General features: G+C 42.7%; 1 non-coding gene across 1 annotated transcript; it reads left to right on the plus strand.

Moving 5' to 3' along the window:
• Window positions 1-240: 240 nt before the first annotated feature.
• On the plus strand, window positions 241-377 carry LOC119933812. Its single transcript, XR_005452681.1, has one exon. It is a non-coding gene; the product is annotated as a small nucleolar RNA SNORA7 (small nucleolar RNA).
• The last annotated feature ends 15,786 nt before the right edge of the window (window positions 378-16,163 follow it).

Consider the following 16,163-nt stretch of genomic DNA (forward strand, 5'->3'; position numbering starts at 1 on the left):
GTCCCTCATTCAATTAATGGTCTTTACTGAGCACTTACTGTGTGCAGACCACTGTACTAAACATTTGGGAGAGTACAACACTCCTTGAGTGGAATCTGATAATTTGCTAATATTCAAGCCAAGGCATTTGGGATCAATATGAATTCTCGATATTGATTTCCATGAAGCAGCATACAATAAGATTTGGAGGTAGAAGGCTAGCATGGAAGTTGATGGAATACACTGATGGTAATAGGATTAGCCCTTCTCGGGTCACACCTGGAGAATTTCCAGTACTCTACCAGTCTCGACTACGGGAGGGAGAGTCAAGCAGGGAATACATATTCCATTCCTAGCTTGGGGAGTGGCTAGTGAATGGAAGACAATCTGCTATAAGTCTAAACTCCTCTGTGCTGGGCAGCAGTGGCATGGGAGAGTAGAGGGCAGAGACTCAAGTTTACTGGTGGAAGAAGGCAATGGTAAACCACTTCCATATTTTTACTAAGAAAACTCTATTCATTCATTCATTCAATCGTAGTTATTGAGTCCTTACTGTGCTCATTCATTCATTCAATCGTATTTACTGAGCACTTACTGTGTGCAGAGCACTGTACTAAGCGCTTGGGAAGTACAAGTTGGCAACATAGTACAAGAGATGGTCCCTACCCAACAGTGGGCTCACAGTCTAGAAGGGGGAGACAGACAACAAAATAAAACATATTAAAATAAAATAAATAAACAAAATAAATAAACAAAATAAAATAAAATAAAATAAACAAAATAAAATAAATAGAATAAATATGTACGAGTAAAATAGAGTAATAAATATGTACAAACATATATACATAGTGACTTGAATATAGATAGCACACCCCTTTAAATGTTTATCACAACCAAAAATTTGGTAACCCAGTATTCTGGATATGCGTATGCTAGGTATCTAAGCATGGGGACTTTCCTTTTCTCAGAGCAGTAGCTGCCCAAAATGTGTTCAGAGCAGTGTACTAAGTGCTTGGAGAGTATGATTCGGCAACATATAGAAACAGGCTCTACCCAACAATGGGATCACGGTCTAGAAGAGGGAAACAGACAGCAAAAGACAGGAAAAACTCTATGGGTACATGACCAGAACTATTTCAGATAGAGGGAGCATTCTGGGAGAGATAATAATAATAATAATAATAATAATAATGGCATTTATTAAGCACTTACTATGTGCAAAGCACTGTTCTAAGTGCTGGGGGGATACAAGGTGATCAGGTTGTCCCACGGGGAGCTCACAGTCAATCCCAATTTTACAGATGAGGTAACTGAGGCACAGAGAAGTTAAGTGACTTGCCCAAGGTCACACAGCTGACAATTGGCGGAGATGTGTCAATGGCCTCGCTATGGGTCTGAGATGACACCATAAGACAAGATGGTAGTATAAGATCTTAGACTGGGTTTGTTAGCTATTTCTATGGAAGGGAAGGTGTGATTCTGGGGAATATTACATAGGAAGACTGGATAGGATTTGGAAATAGATTGAGTGTGAGAATAGAAGGATGGAGAGGAGTCCAAGATAACAGCTGTGCTGTGGACTTCTGTGACAAGGTGGGTACAAATGTCATTGACAGTGATGGGCAAGGTAGGAGGTAGTGTGTGTTTAATGGTGGGAGAAGGGGGTGATGAGTAGTTCTGTTTCGTAGTCATATTGAGAATGAGGTGCCTGTAGGACATCTTGGTGGAGCTGTCTTGGAGTCAAGAGGAGATTCAAGATTGTAGTTAAATGAAGGTCAGAGATGAGAGGTAGAATTAGACTTGTCTGAACAGAACCATGTGAGTAGACACATTTCCCAAGAGGAAGAGTTTTGAGCGAGAGAAGAGTAACCAGTCACCTCATGACTAACTCCAAAATCTTCCTCAGTCGCTTGGTTTCCTTCCACAACACTGACCCCAGTCATCTCCTTGGAAAGATTTTTAATCTTGGTTTTCTCCTCTCAGCACTCTGCTAATTCTCCCCAAACCTACATGTATATCAAGTAAATAGTAACACTCTGCTTACGGTGTGCTAAGTGCTGGGGTAGATAAAAAGTAATCAGACCCGACCTAGTCCCTGTCCCACATGAGATTCACAATCTAAAAGGAAAGGAGAACAGATATTTCAATGCCCCTGTACAGATGAGGAAACTGAGGCACAAAAAAGTTAAGTGACTCACTCAAAGTCACACAGCAGTTCCAGCAGAACTTGAACTAGTACATGGATCTACCAGAACTTCAGGCCAGAGGTGCAGCGTGGCTCAGTGGAAAGAGCACGGGCTTGGAAGTCAGAGGTCATGGGTTCTAATCCTGGCTCTGCCACATGTCTGCTGTGTGACCTGGGGCAAGTCACTTAACTTCTCTGAGCCTCAGTTCCCTCATCTGTAAAATGGGGATTAAGACTGTGAGCCCCTCGTGGGACAACCTGATCACCTTGTATCCCCCACAGCACTTAGAACAGTACTTCACACATAGTAATCACTTAACAAATGCCATCATTTTTTTCCACTCTATTCATAACATTCATAATATCATTAAGTGCTTACTATTTGGTAGTAGTAATAATATTTGTTATATGCTAACTGGGTACTGTACTATGCACTGGGAAAGAGTTCGCAGCTGGGAATTCAAGTACCAAACACCACACTAACCAGTGGGGAAGATACAAAACCATCGGGTCCAAAAAAGTCCCTTTCCCCTATGAGGCTCACAGTCTAAGTACGAGGGAGAAGATATTGATTCCCCATTTTACAGATGAGGAACCTAAGGCACAAAGAAGGTAAATGACTTGTGCAAGCAGGCACGAGTCAGTGCCAAGATTAAAGCCAAGTGTCCTATTCCCACACTTAAAATAATGTTTGTATTTGTTACGTGCTTACTACGTGCCAAGCACTGTTCTAAGCACTGGGGGGATGCAAGGTAATCAAAGTTGTCCCACGTGGGGCTCACAGTCTTAATCCCCATTTTACAGATGAGGGAACTGAGGCACAGAGAAGTTAAGTGAGTTGCCCAAAGTCACACAGCGGACAAGCGGCAGAGCCAGGATTAGAACCCATGACCTTTGACTCCCAAGCCCAGGCTCTTGCCACTGAGTCACGCTGCTTCTCAAACTTATGTTTTTACTACTAGGCAACATTGCCTCTTCCAACTCTTACTTTTGGCTTCAAGGTTTTCCATCAAGTCTTTCCTCTTTATTTTATTGACTTATTGATTCTCTTGCCCTGCATTCACACTTTGCTCCTCCAGAGACCACCTCCTGGCTTTTTACTGGCCTGATCTGACCCAACTCCAGATGCAGTTTGAAAGGAAGAACTAGCAGACTTTGTTGGCAGGTTGACTGTGAACAATGAAAGAGAGTGCAGGATAGAAAAGGAACACCATCAACCACTAGTACCGATGGAGCACCTGCTGTTATGAACATCACGGCCCTAGGCACTCAGGAAAGTGCAAGAGAAGTAACTGGCATGGACCTGCTCTTGAGGATTTTATAATCTAAAGCAAGATTTCAGACTTGTATTTGGGCTCAAACCTTCCTGTTCTACCAACTTCCTCTCTGCACTAAGAATAGCTCCATTCTTCTGGTTTTTGTCAAGTATTTAGAATTTGAGAAGCACTGTACTAAGCACTGGGGTAGAAATGAGACTATCAGGTCCCAAACTGAGCCCCCTTTTTCCTCTCCTCCTCCCCATCCACCCCTCTGCCCTACCTCCTTCCCCTCCCCACAGCATTTGTATATATTTGTACAGATTTATTACTCTATTTTACTTGTACATATTTATTATTCTATTTATTTGGTTAATGATGTGCATATAGCTATAACTCTATTTATTCTGACGATTTTGACACCTGTCTACATGTTTTGTTTTGTTGTCTGTCCCCCTTCTAGACGGTGAGCCCGTTGTTGGGTAGGGACCATCTCTGTAGCTTGCCAACTTGTACTTCCCAAGCGCTTAGTACAGTGCTCTGCACACAGTATGCGCTCAATAAATATGATAGAATGAATGAATGGGGGGACTCACAGCCAAAGTAAGAGGGAGAACAGGCATTGTCAGATGAGGGAACTGAGGCACAGAGAAGTGAAGTGACTTGCCCAGTGTCACACAGCATGCAAGTGGCAGAGCTGGTTTTAGAACCCAGGTCCTCTGAATCTCAGGCCCATGATCTGTCCAGCAGGCCCTGCTGCTTCTCACTTTCCTTCCGTTCCGCTAGCTAAAACCTTAGAGGCATCTTAGACTCCCCTCGCTCCTTCACCACATCTGTTGAGATCTTCCTCTGCAAGGTAGGTGAAAGGGGTGTAATTTGCACAAGAGGCATTTGATTGGATTTCGGATGTGTCTGGGCATTCTAGCAGATGTATCATTCCATAGTAGAAGGCATTGAACTATGACCCAACATGGCATCACATCCCTACAGCATAGCCTAGTAGAGAAGCAACATGGCCTAATGTTAAGAACACGGGTTTGGGAGTCAAAAGTCATGGGTTCTAATCCCACCTCCACCACCTGTCTGCTGTGTGACCTTGGGCAAGTCACTTAACTTCTCTGTGCCTCAGTTACCACATCTGTAAAATGAGGATTGAGACTGTGAGCCTCACGTGAGACAACCTGATCACAGTGCATCTACCCCAGCACTTAGAACAGTGCTTGGCACATAGTAAGCACTTAACAAATAACAATTATTTTTATAATATTGTCCTCTGTGATTGACATCTGCCAGCTATAGAACGTAATTGAAAGCCAGCCTGGTGTGCACTCGTTGTGGGCAGGGAATGTATCTATTTATTGTTGCATTGTACTCTCTCAAATGTTTAGTACAGTGCTCTGTAGACAGTAAGCACTCAATAAATATGATCGACTGACAGGCTGATGCCCCTCCACTTGCATCCTGCTTCTAAGTCACACAAGAGAGTCTATTCCTCTCCCTTGGCCGGAGTGGTTGTTTTGTTCCCCTCTACTCACACCACTCCTCTTGGATATGGAGCATCCTCTGGTCTCCTCCCAGGTTAGTTCCACTCATGCATATCCCTGACAAATGCTTTGCTCTCAAGACATATGCCCAAGACCCCATCCCCTCTGCCACTGCCTGGTTTATCTCTGTACAGAAACTCTCTGGGCATGTCACACCCCTCCTCAAAAATCTCCAGTGGCTGTCTGTCAACCTAAGAATCAAGCAAAAACTCCACACTCTCGGCTTCAAGGCTCTTCATTAAGTCGCCCCCACCTACCTTACCTTTCTTCTCTCCCTCTACAGCCCAGCCGGCACCCTCCACTCCTCTGCTGCTAACCTCCTCACTGAGCCTCCTTTTCGCCTGTCCCGCCATCAACCCCTGGCCGATGTCCTACCCCTGGCCTGGAATGCCCTCCCTCTGCACACAAACTAGCTCTATTCCTCCCTTCAAAGCCCTACTGAGAGCTCACCTCCTCCAGGAGGCCTTTCCAGACTGAGCCCCCTTTTTCCTCTCCTCCTCCCTACCCCCTTCCCCTCCCTACAGCATTTGTATATATTTGTACAGATTTACTACGCTATTCATTTTACTTATACATAATACTACTCTATTTTTTTGTTAATGATGTGCATATAGCTGCAATTCTATTTATTCTGATGGTTTTGACATCTGTCTACATGTTTTGTTTTGTTGTCTGTCTCCCCCTTCTAGACTGTGAGCCCGTTGTTGGGTAGGGACCATCTCTATATGTTGCCAACTTGTACTTCCTAAGTGCTTAGTGCAGTGCTCTGCACACAGTAAGCCCTCAGTAAATACAACTGAATGAATGAATGAATGGATGAATGAATGAAGGGATCAGGGAGAGATATAAAAGACCTAAGCGAAAGGAGGGCAGCTGTCTATTAGTTAATTCCTAAATAACTGATAATAATTCCCCTCACCCTTCGTCCACCCACTACATCTTCAATTTACTGACCATACACCTGGTGTAGTTGGCCTGGGTCCTTTCCTTTAGAGTCTCTCTGAAAGTCCTTCCTCCTTTTGTCCCAGAGCCTCCCCCTGGAGGCAAGATCAGGGGAACTATGCCATTTAAACAAAGAAGGCAATATCAGGAGCTGATATAAATTCATTCAATTCATTCAATCGTATTTATTGAGCACTTACTGTGTGCAGAGCACTGTACTTGGTGCTTGGAAAGTACAATTTGGCAACAGATAGAGACATGGCTCTTTGATCAGATCATCTTGAAGGATTTCTCCCGAGTAATGTGTCATTGCCCAAAATATTCCAATTTGTTGTGAAACCCTCTACAACTGTTCCTGAATCCACCCTTTCCCCTGAGAGTCACAACCCCAGTCCTGAAGTTAATTCCGTTGTGTCTACACTATAAATTTCCTATAGACCAGAAACAAGTATTTTTCTTTTCTTGTACTTCCCCAAGTATTTGTGTGGTACTAAGCAAGTGCTCAATAAATAATATTACTACTATTTTTACTACTACTATTATTAATACTAATACTACTAATATTATGATTGCTACTACACCACTGCCAAAAGTATCCCTCTTCTAATCTATCTATAAACAGAAATGAAAATAAAAAATCAGGGAAAATGGATATGGATTATTATATTCATAATATACATTCACCGAAGTATGTAAATATCAATTCATAGCTAAATTAACCAATTCATGTAACTTCATTCAATTGATGAATCTTCCTTAATCCACATACAAACAAATCATTTTATGTCTTTGAGCTCCTCAAGGATCTGATTGTATACATAAGTATGGTCTCAATCACCCTTACTGTTGACTGTGAACTAATAGCTCTCTTGGAAATGTTTTGTTGCACTTTCTCAAAATCAGATGGAGGGATTGTATGCACAGCTTATAAGCACCATATGTTTCTCTTCCCTTAGGAGACTTAAAACACTTTTTTTTCAGATCCTATTTTTATTTTTCACTCCCTCTTCAGTGACCTCAGATTTGTGCTGCTTGGGTGATTTGCTGTGACCCATCCTAGGTGATAATCCACTAGTAGTGGCACTTAGCTAAATGAGATTCATCCCCTGTTGCTTGGATAGGATTGAATAATTGTGGTATTTGTTAGGTATTTACTATGTGCCAAGCATCATATTATGAACTGCGGTAGATAGACGATGACCAGATTCACTCCCTGTCCCACACGGATGTCACAGTTTAAGCAAGAGGGAGAAGAGGTTGCTAGTCAGTCAGTCAGCCAATCAAATTTATTGAGCACTTACTGTGTGCAGAGCACTGTACTAAGTGCTTGGGAGAATACAGTAAAACAATATGACAAATTCCCTGCCCACAGCGAGTATACAGTCCAGAAAGGGAGGCAGACCTTAATATAAATAAATGAATTACATATGTGTACATAAGGGTCATGGGGCTGGGAAGTGGGGTGAATAAAGGGAGCAAGTCAGGGTGACACAGAAGGAAGTTGAAGAAAAGGACAAGAGAGCTTAGATGGGGAAGGCCTCTTGGAAGAGGTATGCCTTCAGTAAGGCTTTGAGGATGGGAGAGTAATTATCTGTAAAATATGAGGAGAGAGGGCATTCTAGGCCAGAGGCAGGATGTGGTGAGAGGTTGGCGATGAGATAGATGAAAGCAAGATATAGTGAGAAGGTGAGCATTAGAGGAGCAAAATGTGAGGGTTGTAGCAGAAGAGTAGAGAGGTGAGGTAGGAGGGGGCAAGGTGATTTAGTGCTTTAAAGACAATGGTGAGGAGTTTCTGTTTTGATGCAGGGGTGAGTGGGCAACCATTAGAGGTTCTTGAGGAATAGGGAAGTATTGACTGAATACTTTTGTAGAAAAATGATCTGGGCAGCAGAGTGAAGTATGAATTGGAGTGAGGAAAAACAGGAGGCAGGGAGGTCAGCAAGGGGGTTGATACAGTAATCAAGGTGGATAGGATAAATGCTTAGATTAACATGGTACCAGTGTGGATGGAGAAGAAAGGGGAGATTTTAGTGATGTTATGGAGTTTGAACGAACAGGATTTAATGATGGACTGAATAGATGGAATGAAGGAGAGAGAACAGTCAAGGATAACACCAAGGGTTATAAGCTTGTGAGACAGGAAGGATGGTGGTGCCATTTAGAATGATTGGAAAGTCATAGGGAGGACAGGGTTTAAGTGGGACAATAAGGAGTTTTGTTTTAGAGATGTTAAATTTGAGGTGATGGGAGAACGTCCAAGTAGAGATGTCTTGAAGGCAGGAGGAAATGTGAGACTGTAGAAAGGGAAAGAATCAGGGCTGGAGATGTAGATTTGAGTATCACCTGTGTAATGGTGGTAGTTGAAGCCATGGGAGTGAATGAGTTCTCCAAGGGAGTGGGTGTAGATGGAGAATAGAAGGGGACCCAAATCTGAAGCTTGGGGGACCCCCACACTTAGTGGGTGAGAGGCAGAGGAGGAACTGCAAAACAGACTGACAGTGGGTGACCAGAAAGCTAGGAGGAGAACAAGGAGAGGACAGCATCAGTGAAGCCTAGATTGGATAATGTTTCCAGGAGAAGAGGGTGGTAATCCCCATTTTACAGATGGGGAAATGAAGCACAGAGAAGTGTGACTCTCCCAAGGTCACCCAGCAGGCAAATCAGATCCTCTGACTCTCAGACTAGTGTTCCCACACCCCTTCCCACTGCTTCCCCCAATCTTTTGAGCTAAAATCCTTCATGATTCTTGTCACTTCATTAGGGTAGCACTTGATTCCCCTCGCCCCTTCATAGTGAAGCCAGTGAAATGTAATATTGGCATTCTTCCTCTTTTATCTTGTCTTATGCTGTCAAGACATCTCCAACCCATAGCGACTCCATGAACACATCTCTCCCAGAACGCCCCACTCTCCATCTGCAATCCTTCTAGTGGTGTATCCATAGAGTTTTCTTGGTAAATATAAAGAAGCTGTTTACCATTGCCTTCTTCCACACAGTAAACCTGAGTCTCTACCCTCACCTCTCTCCCGTGCCACTGCTGCCCAGCACAGGTGAGTTTTGACTTGTAGCAGAGTGCCTTTCACTCATTAGCCACTGCCCAAGCTAGGGATGCAATCAGTTTGCCTCTGCTTGACTCTCCCTCCCATAGCCGAGACTGGTGGAGGACTGGAAACCCTCCAGATGCAATCCTTAGAGAGGTCCTTGTTTGTAAATACACATAATAATAGTATTTCTTTAGTGCTTATCATGTGCAATGCACCGTATTAAACACTAGGATATTTACAAAATAATCAGGTACCACAGCTCCCTATCCCACATGGGGCTCACAGTCTGAGGGGAAGGGAGATTAAGTATTGAATACACTCTGCTCCTCCCTTACTATTGATTGTTTTTTAAGCTTCTCTTAAGCTAATCTTGCGTACCTCTTTTTGTATTTGGTGTCTCTGTATTTGGCTGTTTAGTTTGCCTTCTATCTAAGCTTTTCCATATTGTGTAACGGTTTGGTCCCTTTCCTTCTGTGCAAACCTCCTGCCATTCTTCCTGGTTATAATAAGCCTCTCTAGGATTTCAATCTTGATTTGCCCCTCTTGACTTGCCCTTTTTTCCTTGAATGAATTCTGATTGTCTGAAGGAAGGGATAAGCCATCCCTCTCTGTGACTTTGGTTCTGATTTCCCACCCACATCATCAGTTCATGTCTCCAGTTCTCCATCTCTCCTTGGGACCAGAAGGTATTTTTAATTTTCTCTTATGCTCTACAGCCAGGTGTTAATTGCCTTTCTGTCCTTAGGGATCTGCTGTCTCTCTCTTCACCCCCGCCTTGCATGTATCCTCTTGATACCTTTACCTGCTTTGTTGCTAAATAGATTCCTCTCCTTGCCCTAGTTTGTGATGAGACCTTAATTATTTCTGCATTTCTCCTTTTTATTGGCACTTAATATTGTTATTATTAATAATAATAATAGAAGTAATTGTGGTATTTGTTAAGCACTTACTGTGTGCTAGGCACTGTACTAAGCACAGGGGTGGATACAAGCAAATCAAGTTGGACACAGTCCCTGTCCCCTGTGTGGCTCATAGTCTCAATCCTCATTTTATAGATGAGGTAACTGAGGAACAGAGAAGTGAACTGACTTGCCCACGGTCACACAGCAGGCAAGTGGCAGAGCCAGGATTAGAATCCACGACCTTCTGACTCCCAAGCCTGTGCTCTATCCATTATACCACGCTGTTTCTCTATTATATACCAGTTACTGTACCAAGCACTGGGGTGGATGCAAGATCTTCAGGTTATTCATTCATTCATTCAATGGTATTTATTGAGCACTTACTGTGTGCAGAGCACTGTAATAAGCACTTGGGAAGTACAAGTTGGCAACATATAGAGACGGTCCCCACCCAACAGTGGGCTCACAGTCTAGAAGGGGGAGGCAGAGAACAAAACAAAACATATTAACAAAATAAAATAAATGGAATAAATATGTACAGTCCATGTACAGTATGTACAGGTTAGGTTCAGTCAATGTTGTACATGGGGCTCACAGTCTTATAACCCATTTAACAGGTGAGGTAGCTGAGACATAGAGAAGTTAAATGTCTTCCCCAAGGTCACACGACAAAGTAGTAGAGCCAAAATTAGAACCCAAGTCCTCTGACTCTCGGGTCCATGCTTTTTCCACTAGACCACACTGCAGCTTTTCTTTTCCTCCTCCTTTCCTCTTCTATCTACTTTTTTTATGGCATTTATTAAGCGCTTACTATGTGCAAAGCACTGTTCTAAACGCTGGGGAGGTTACAAGGTGATCAGGTTGTCCCCCGTGGGGCTCACAGTCTTAATCCCCATTTTACAGATGAGGTAACTGAGGCACAAAGAAGTGAAGTGACTTGCCCAAAGTCACACAGCTGACAATTGGCAGAGCCGGAATTTGAACCCATGACCTCCGACTCCAAAGCCCGGGCTCTTTCCTATTGAGCCACACTGCTTCTCCTTTCTAGCACCTCTATTTTTGCCCAATCACACTATAGTTCAGGAAGCCAATCCTTTTCATTGTCTCTGCCTGACTGTGTCTTCAGTCCCATTGGTTTGTTCAGTTGCTCTTGTGCTTGTTTTGCTGGACTCTCTTTCCCCCATTCCTTCCCACTGCACTTTAAAGCCTTTCTCTCCTCCTGGCCAGTTGCCCCTTCTTCTGCCTCTCTGCCTTTCTTCACTGGTCTAGTCATAGCTACTCCTCTGGCCATCTACTTCTTCCACTGCCCACATTTTCAAAGTACTAATAATAATAATTGTGGTATCTGTTAAGTACTTATTATGTGGCAAGTATTGTGCTAAGCATTGGGGTAGTTACAAGGTACTGTGGGCCGGGAGTGTGCCTACCAACTCTGTTTTATTATATAATGCTCCAAAATTCAGTACTGTGTTCTAATTAAATACCCTTAATTTATTGCTATCAAATACAGTCCCTGTCCCACATGAAGCTCACATTTGAAGAAGAGAGGGAAAACAGGTATTAAATCATTTTATACATGGGGAAACTGAGGCCCTGTGAGGTTAAGTGACTTTCCCAAGATCACCCAGCTGTCACCTGGCAGATCTGGAATTAGAACCCAGGTCTCCTGATTCCCAGATCTGTGGTCTTTCCACCAGGCCAACCTGCTTCTCTGTTCGACTTCCTTCTAACTCTTCCCGCTGTCTCAAGACTTCTGGGCCTCTTCTCTTCTATCCACCTTTTCTTCCTGCTCACTCCTCCGTTTACTGATTTGTACTGTATGAGCTCTTTCATGCTTACTCTCCTGGTTTTATCTCTTTCCTTCCTATTCATTGTTCTACAACCCTCTCCCCAGTTCTGAAGCTCTCTACTATTTCTTTCCTACCCTGGTCTCTGGGTCCATTCATTCATTCAATCGTCTTTATTGAGCGCTTTCTGTGTGCAGAGCACCGTACTAAGCGCTTGGGAAGTACAAGCCGGCAACATATAGAGATGGTCCCTACCCAACAACGGTCTCACAGTCTAGAAGGGGAAGACAGACAACAAAACAAAACATGGAGACAGGTGTCAAAACCGTCAGAATAAATAGAATTATAGCTATATGCACATCATTAATAAAACAGAGTAGTAAATATGTACAAGTAAAATAAATAGAGTAATAAATTTGTCCAAACATATACAAGTGTTGCGGAGAGGGGAAGGAGATAGGGCAGAGGGGGGCATGGGGAGAAGGAGAGGAAAAAGGTGCTTAGTCTGGGAAGGCCTTCTGGAGGAGGTGAGCTCTCAGTAGGGCTTTGAAGGGTGGAAGGTTCTCTGAAGGGGCTAATGGATCTTCGAAGAGAAAGATATACTAGTGCCCATAAGGCTCTATACCGTAGATCTGCCCTTCTGAAGTGACAGAGCGGAGCACAGGATTATTACACCTACAGCCTGATTCAGGGATCAATCAGTTATATTTATTGAGCACTTACTATGTACAGAGCACTGTACTAAGTACTTGGGAGAGTGTAATAAAACAGAGTCAGTAGATACTCCCTGCCCATAACAAGCTTACAGTCTAGAAGGAGACACAGATACTAATATGAATAACAAAATTACAGATAGGTATAAAAGTGTTGTGGGACTGATGGAGGGGAGAATAAAGGGTGAAAATCCAAGTGCAAGGGTAACACAGAAGAGAGTGGGAGATGTGGAAAGGAGGGCTTAGTCAGGGAAAGCCTCTTGGAGGAGATGTGCTTTTAGTAAGGCTTTGAAAGAGGGGAGAGTAACCGTCTGTCGGCGCTTAGTACAGTGCTTTGCACATAGTAAGTGCTTAATAAATGCCATTATTATTATTACTATATGAAGAGGGAGATTGCTCCAAGCCAGAGGCAGGAAATGGGTGAAAGGTCAGTAGGGAGAAAGATGAGATCGAGTTACAGTGAGTACTCTGGCATTAGAAAAGCAAAGTGTGCAGGTTAGCCTGTAGCAGGCAATCAGGATGGTAAGGTAGGAGGGCACAGAATGATTTGAGTGCTTTTTTAAAGCCTATTTGTCGCTGAGGTGGAAGGGCAACCACTGGAGGTTCTTGAGGAGTGAATGTTTTTGTAGAGAAATCATCTGGGCAGCAGATTGAAATATGGACTGTACTGGAGAGAGAGAGGAGGCTGGGAGGTCAGCAAGGGGCTGATGAGGTGATCAGAGCAAGACAGGATAGGTGGTTGTATTAACATGGTAGCAGTCGGGTTGGAGAGGAAAGATCAGATTTTAGTGACGTTGTTAAGGTCGAACCAGCAGGATTTGGTGACAGACTGAATATGTCTATTGAATGACATATTCAATTTTTTCAGTTATAGTAAATTATTTAATTAATAATTATAATCATCTAATTATATTATGTTATGGTGTATTACATTTTGTGTTAAAATATATAACCACATCATAATTATAATGATAAAATAATTATGATTATTCAATCATATTCAACAATTGAATGACATATTAAATCTGCCTCTAAATCCCCTTGGTTAGCCCTTCACAACATTGCTAAAATCTTCCTTTTCCTCTCCAGCCAAACTCCAATGATGTTAATCCAAGCACTTATCCTATCCTGCCTTGATTACTGCATCGGCCTCCTTGCTGACCTCCCTGCCTCCTGTCTCTTCCCATTTCAATCCATACTTCATTCTGCTGCCCAAATCATTTTTCTACAGAAACATTCTGTCCATGTTTCCCCTCTCCTCAAGAACCTCCAGTGGTTGCCCATCCACCTCCACGTCAAACAGAATCTCCTAACCATCGGGTTTAAAGCACTCAATCACCTTACCCCCTCCTACTTTAGCTCGCTGGTTTCCTGCTACAACCAAGTACAGAGAATAACACTGAGAGGTTCGCTCCCCACCTTCAAAGCCTTATGGAAGACATGTATCCTCCAAGAAGTCTTCCCTGACTAAACCCTCATTTCCTAATCTCCCACTCCCTTCTGTGACATCCTGAACTTTGATTTGTTTCTTTATTCCTCCCTCCCTCAGCCTGATAGCATTTATATATATATATATATATATATATATATATGTGTAGTTTATTTACATTAGTATCAGTCACCCTTTCTAAGCAGTAAGGTCATTGTGGGCAAGGAACGCGTCTACCAACTCCATACTCTCCCAATTGCTTAGCACAGTACTCAACACAAAGTAAGCACTCAATAAGTATGATCAATTGAATAATTGGTATGTAGGTTGGATGAGAGGGATGAGTCGAGGATAACACCAAGGTTGTAGTTTTGTGAGACAGAGAGGATGGTGGTGCTGTCTACAGTTATGAGAAAGTAAATGAGAGGACAGTGAGCCTGTTGTTGGGTAGGGTCTGTCTCTATCTGTTGCCAACTTGTACTTCCCAAGGGCTTAGTACAGTGCTCTGCATACAGTAAGCGCTCAATAAATGCGATTGAATGCATGAATGACAGGGTTCAAGTGGGAAGATAAGGAGTTCTATTATGGACATGTTAATTTTGAAGTGTCCATGAGAAGCAGAGTGGCTTAGTTGAAAAAGCACAGGCTTGAGAGTCAGAGGTCGTGGGTTCTAATCCCGCCTCCGCCACTTGTCTGCAGTGTGACTTTGGGCAAGTCAATTAACTTCTCTGTGCCTCAGTTATCTAATCTGTAAAACGGGGATTAAGATTGTGAGCATGGGGAAATCAGACTACCTTATATCTACTCCAGCACCGTAGAACAGTGCTTGGCACATAATAAGTGCTAAACAAATACCATCATTAGCATTATTATTATCCAAGTAGAGATGTCCTGAAGGCAGGATGAAGAGGAGGGGAGACATCAGGGCTGGAGATGTAGATTTGGGAATCATCTACATAGAGAGGGTAGTAGAGCCATGGTAATGAATGGCTACTCCAGGGGTTTAAGGCACTTCAAACAGCTCTCCTCCCCTTCCTTACCTCACTGATCTCCTACTATATCCCACCATACACAGTTCCCTGGTCTAATACCAACCTACTTATTGTACCTCGATCTCATCTATCATGTTGCTAACCTCTTGCCCACATCCTCTAGCTTCATATCTGACACACAGCCACTCTCCCCACCTTAAAGCAGTCTTTCTCAGAAATCAAAGCGATCTTGCCATTTCCAAAAAGAAAAAAGATCCTGTAGAAAAGATATCCTTCATTTTCCTAGATCTTCACATGAGAGAAAAGGGGATGTGAGGTGATTGGTGACTTGTTTCTATTGGAAAAACAAAAAAGACAGATTGTTTAAATGCGGGGTTTGATTGAATCCTAAAGGTTAGAGAGCTGGCAGCAGGGAGTCTTAAAGCGGATTGGGATGGCAGCCTTGCTCATCTCACCATATTTCAAGCACTGGCAATGCTCATTTAAGAATTAACAGTTTAGTGCAGCATGCAGAATTGAGCAAAATCCAACTTCATAACCGAGGTTCTGCATAAGTGAATATTAGGCATATTTACCGAAGGTAGGACTACTCATTTTCCCAGTGGGCATAATAGGAAATTATTCTGTTAATTGATGCTTCTAAAGCTGTCACCTACGGGCATTTGTGAATCCACTAGAATTTGTGTGCATGTGAATAAATACAAATAAACCAAATGGGAGAGAAAATGTCCTTCAAACCTTTTACTCCAATTTCTCAAGTTGCACCAATCCAACAACTCTTGACACTTTAGTTTATACACCTACTTCTACAATCAAGGATTTTTTTGCTGTAAGATAATTTACACTTATTGATCTATTTAACTGACCATGGGCTTTATTCAGGATTTGTAGCCTTGTTCTTTCTCCTGTTCTGGCTATTTCTAAATCATTGGTGACTGCCCATCTCCCCTGTTAGATAGTAGGCTCCTTGAAGTTGAGGACCTTGTCTCTTAACTTTATTATTTATTATATTCAATTTGACAAGCTGGTTGGCTGGATGGGTCTCTTTCACAAGAATATGAGAATTTGGAAGTATCAAGTGAACTGCTGAAGACCACTGACTTGCTGTAAGAGAAGCAGGGAGGTGCTGAAAGGAAGAGATAGTGGGAATGAGAGAAATGACTCCAAGATCAATATGGTAAGGGGATTTTATTTCTGATCCTCCACAATTTCCCCATCTATGTTATCAGAAAGGCTTAATCCTTGTGGAACTTGGTGCTTTTGAGCTCTGTTTCTAATAGGGTGGACAATGTAAAGACTGCAGCCCTTCCCTAGTATTTTGTTTGGATTTTGAAACTAGAAAAGTGTGAGGAAAAAGGACTGTTTGGAAGGCCTTTTAAAATACAGAGAC

Source organism: Tachyglossus aculeatus, chromosome 10, assembly GCF_015852505.1.
Source record: "Tachyglossus aculeatus isolate mTacAcu1 chromosome 10, mTacAcu1.pri, whole genome shotgun sequence".
Taxonomy (NCBI): domain Eukaryota; kingdom Metazoa; phylum Chordata; class Mammalia; order Monotremata; family Tachyglossidae; genus Tachyglossus; species Tachyglossus aculeatus.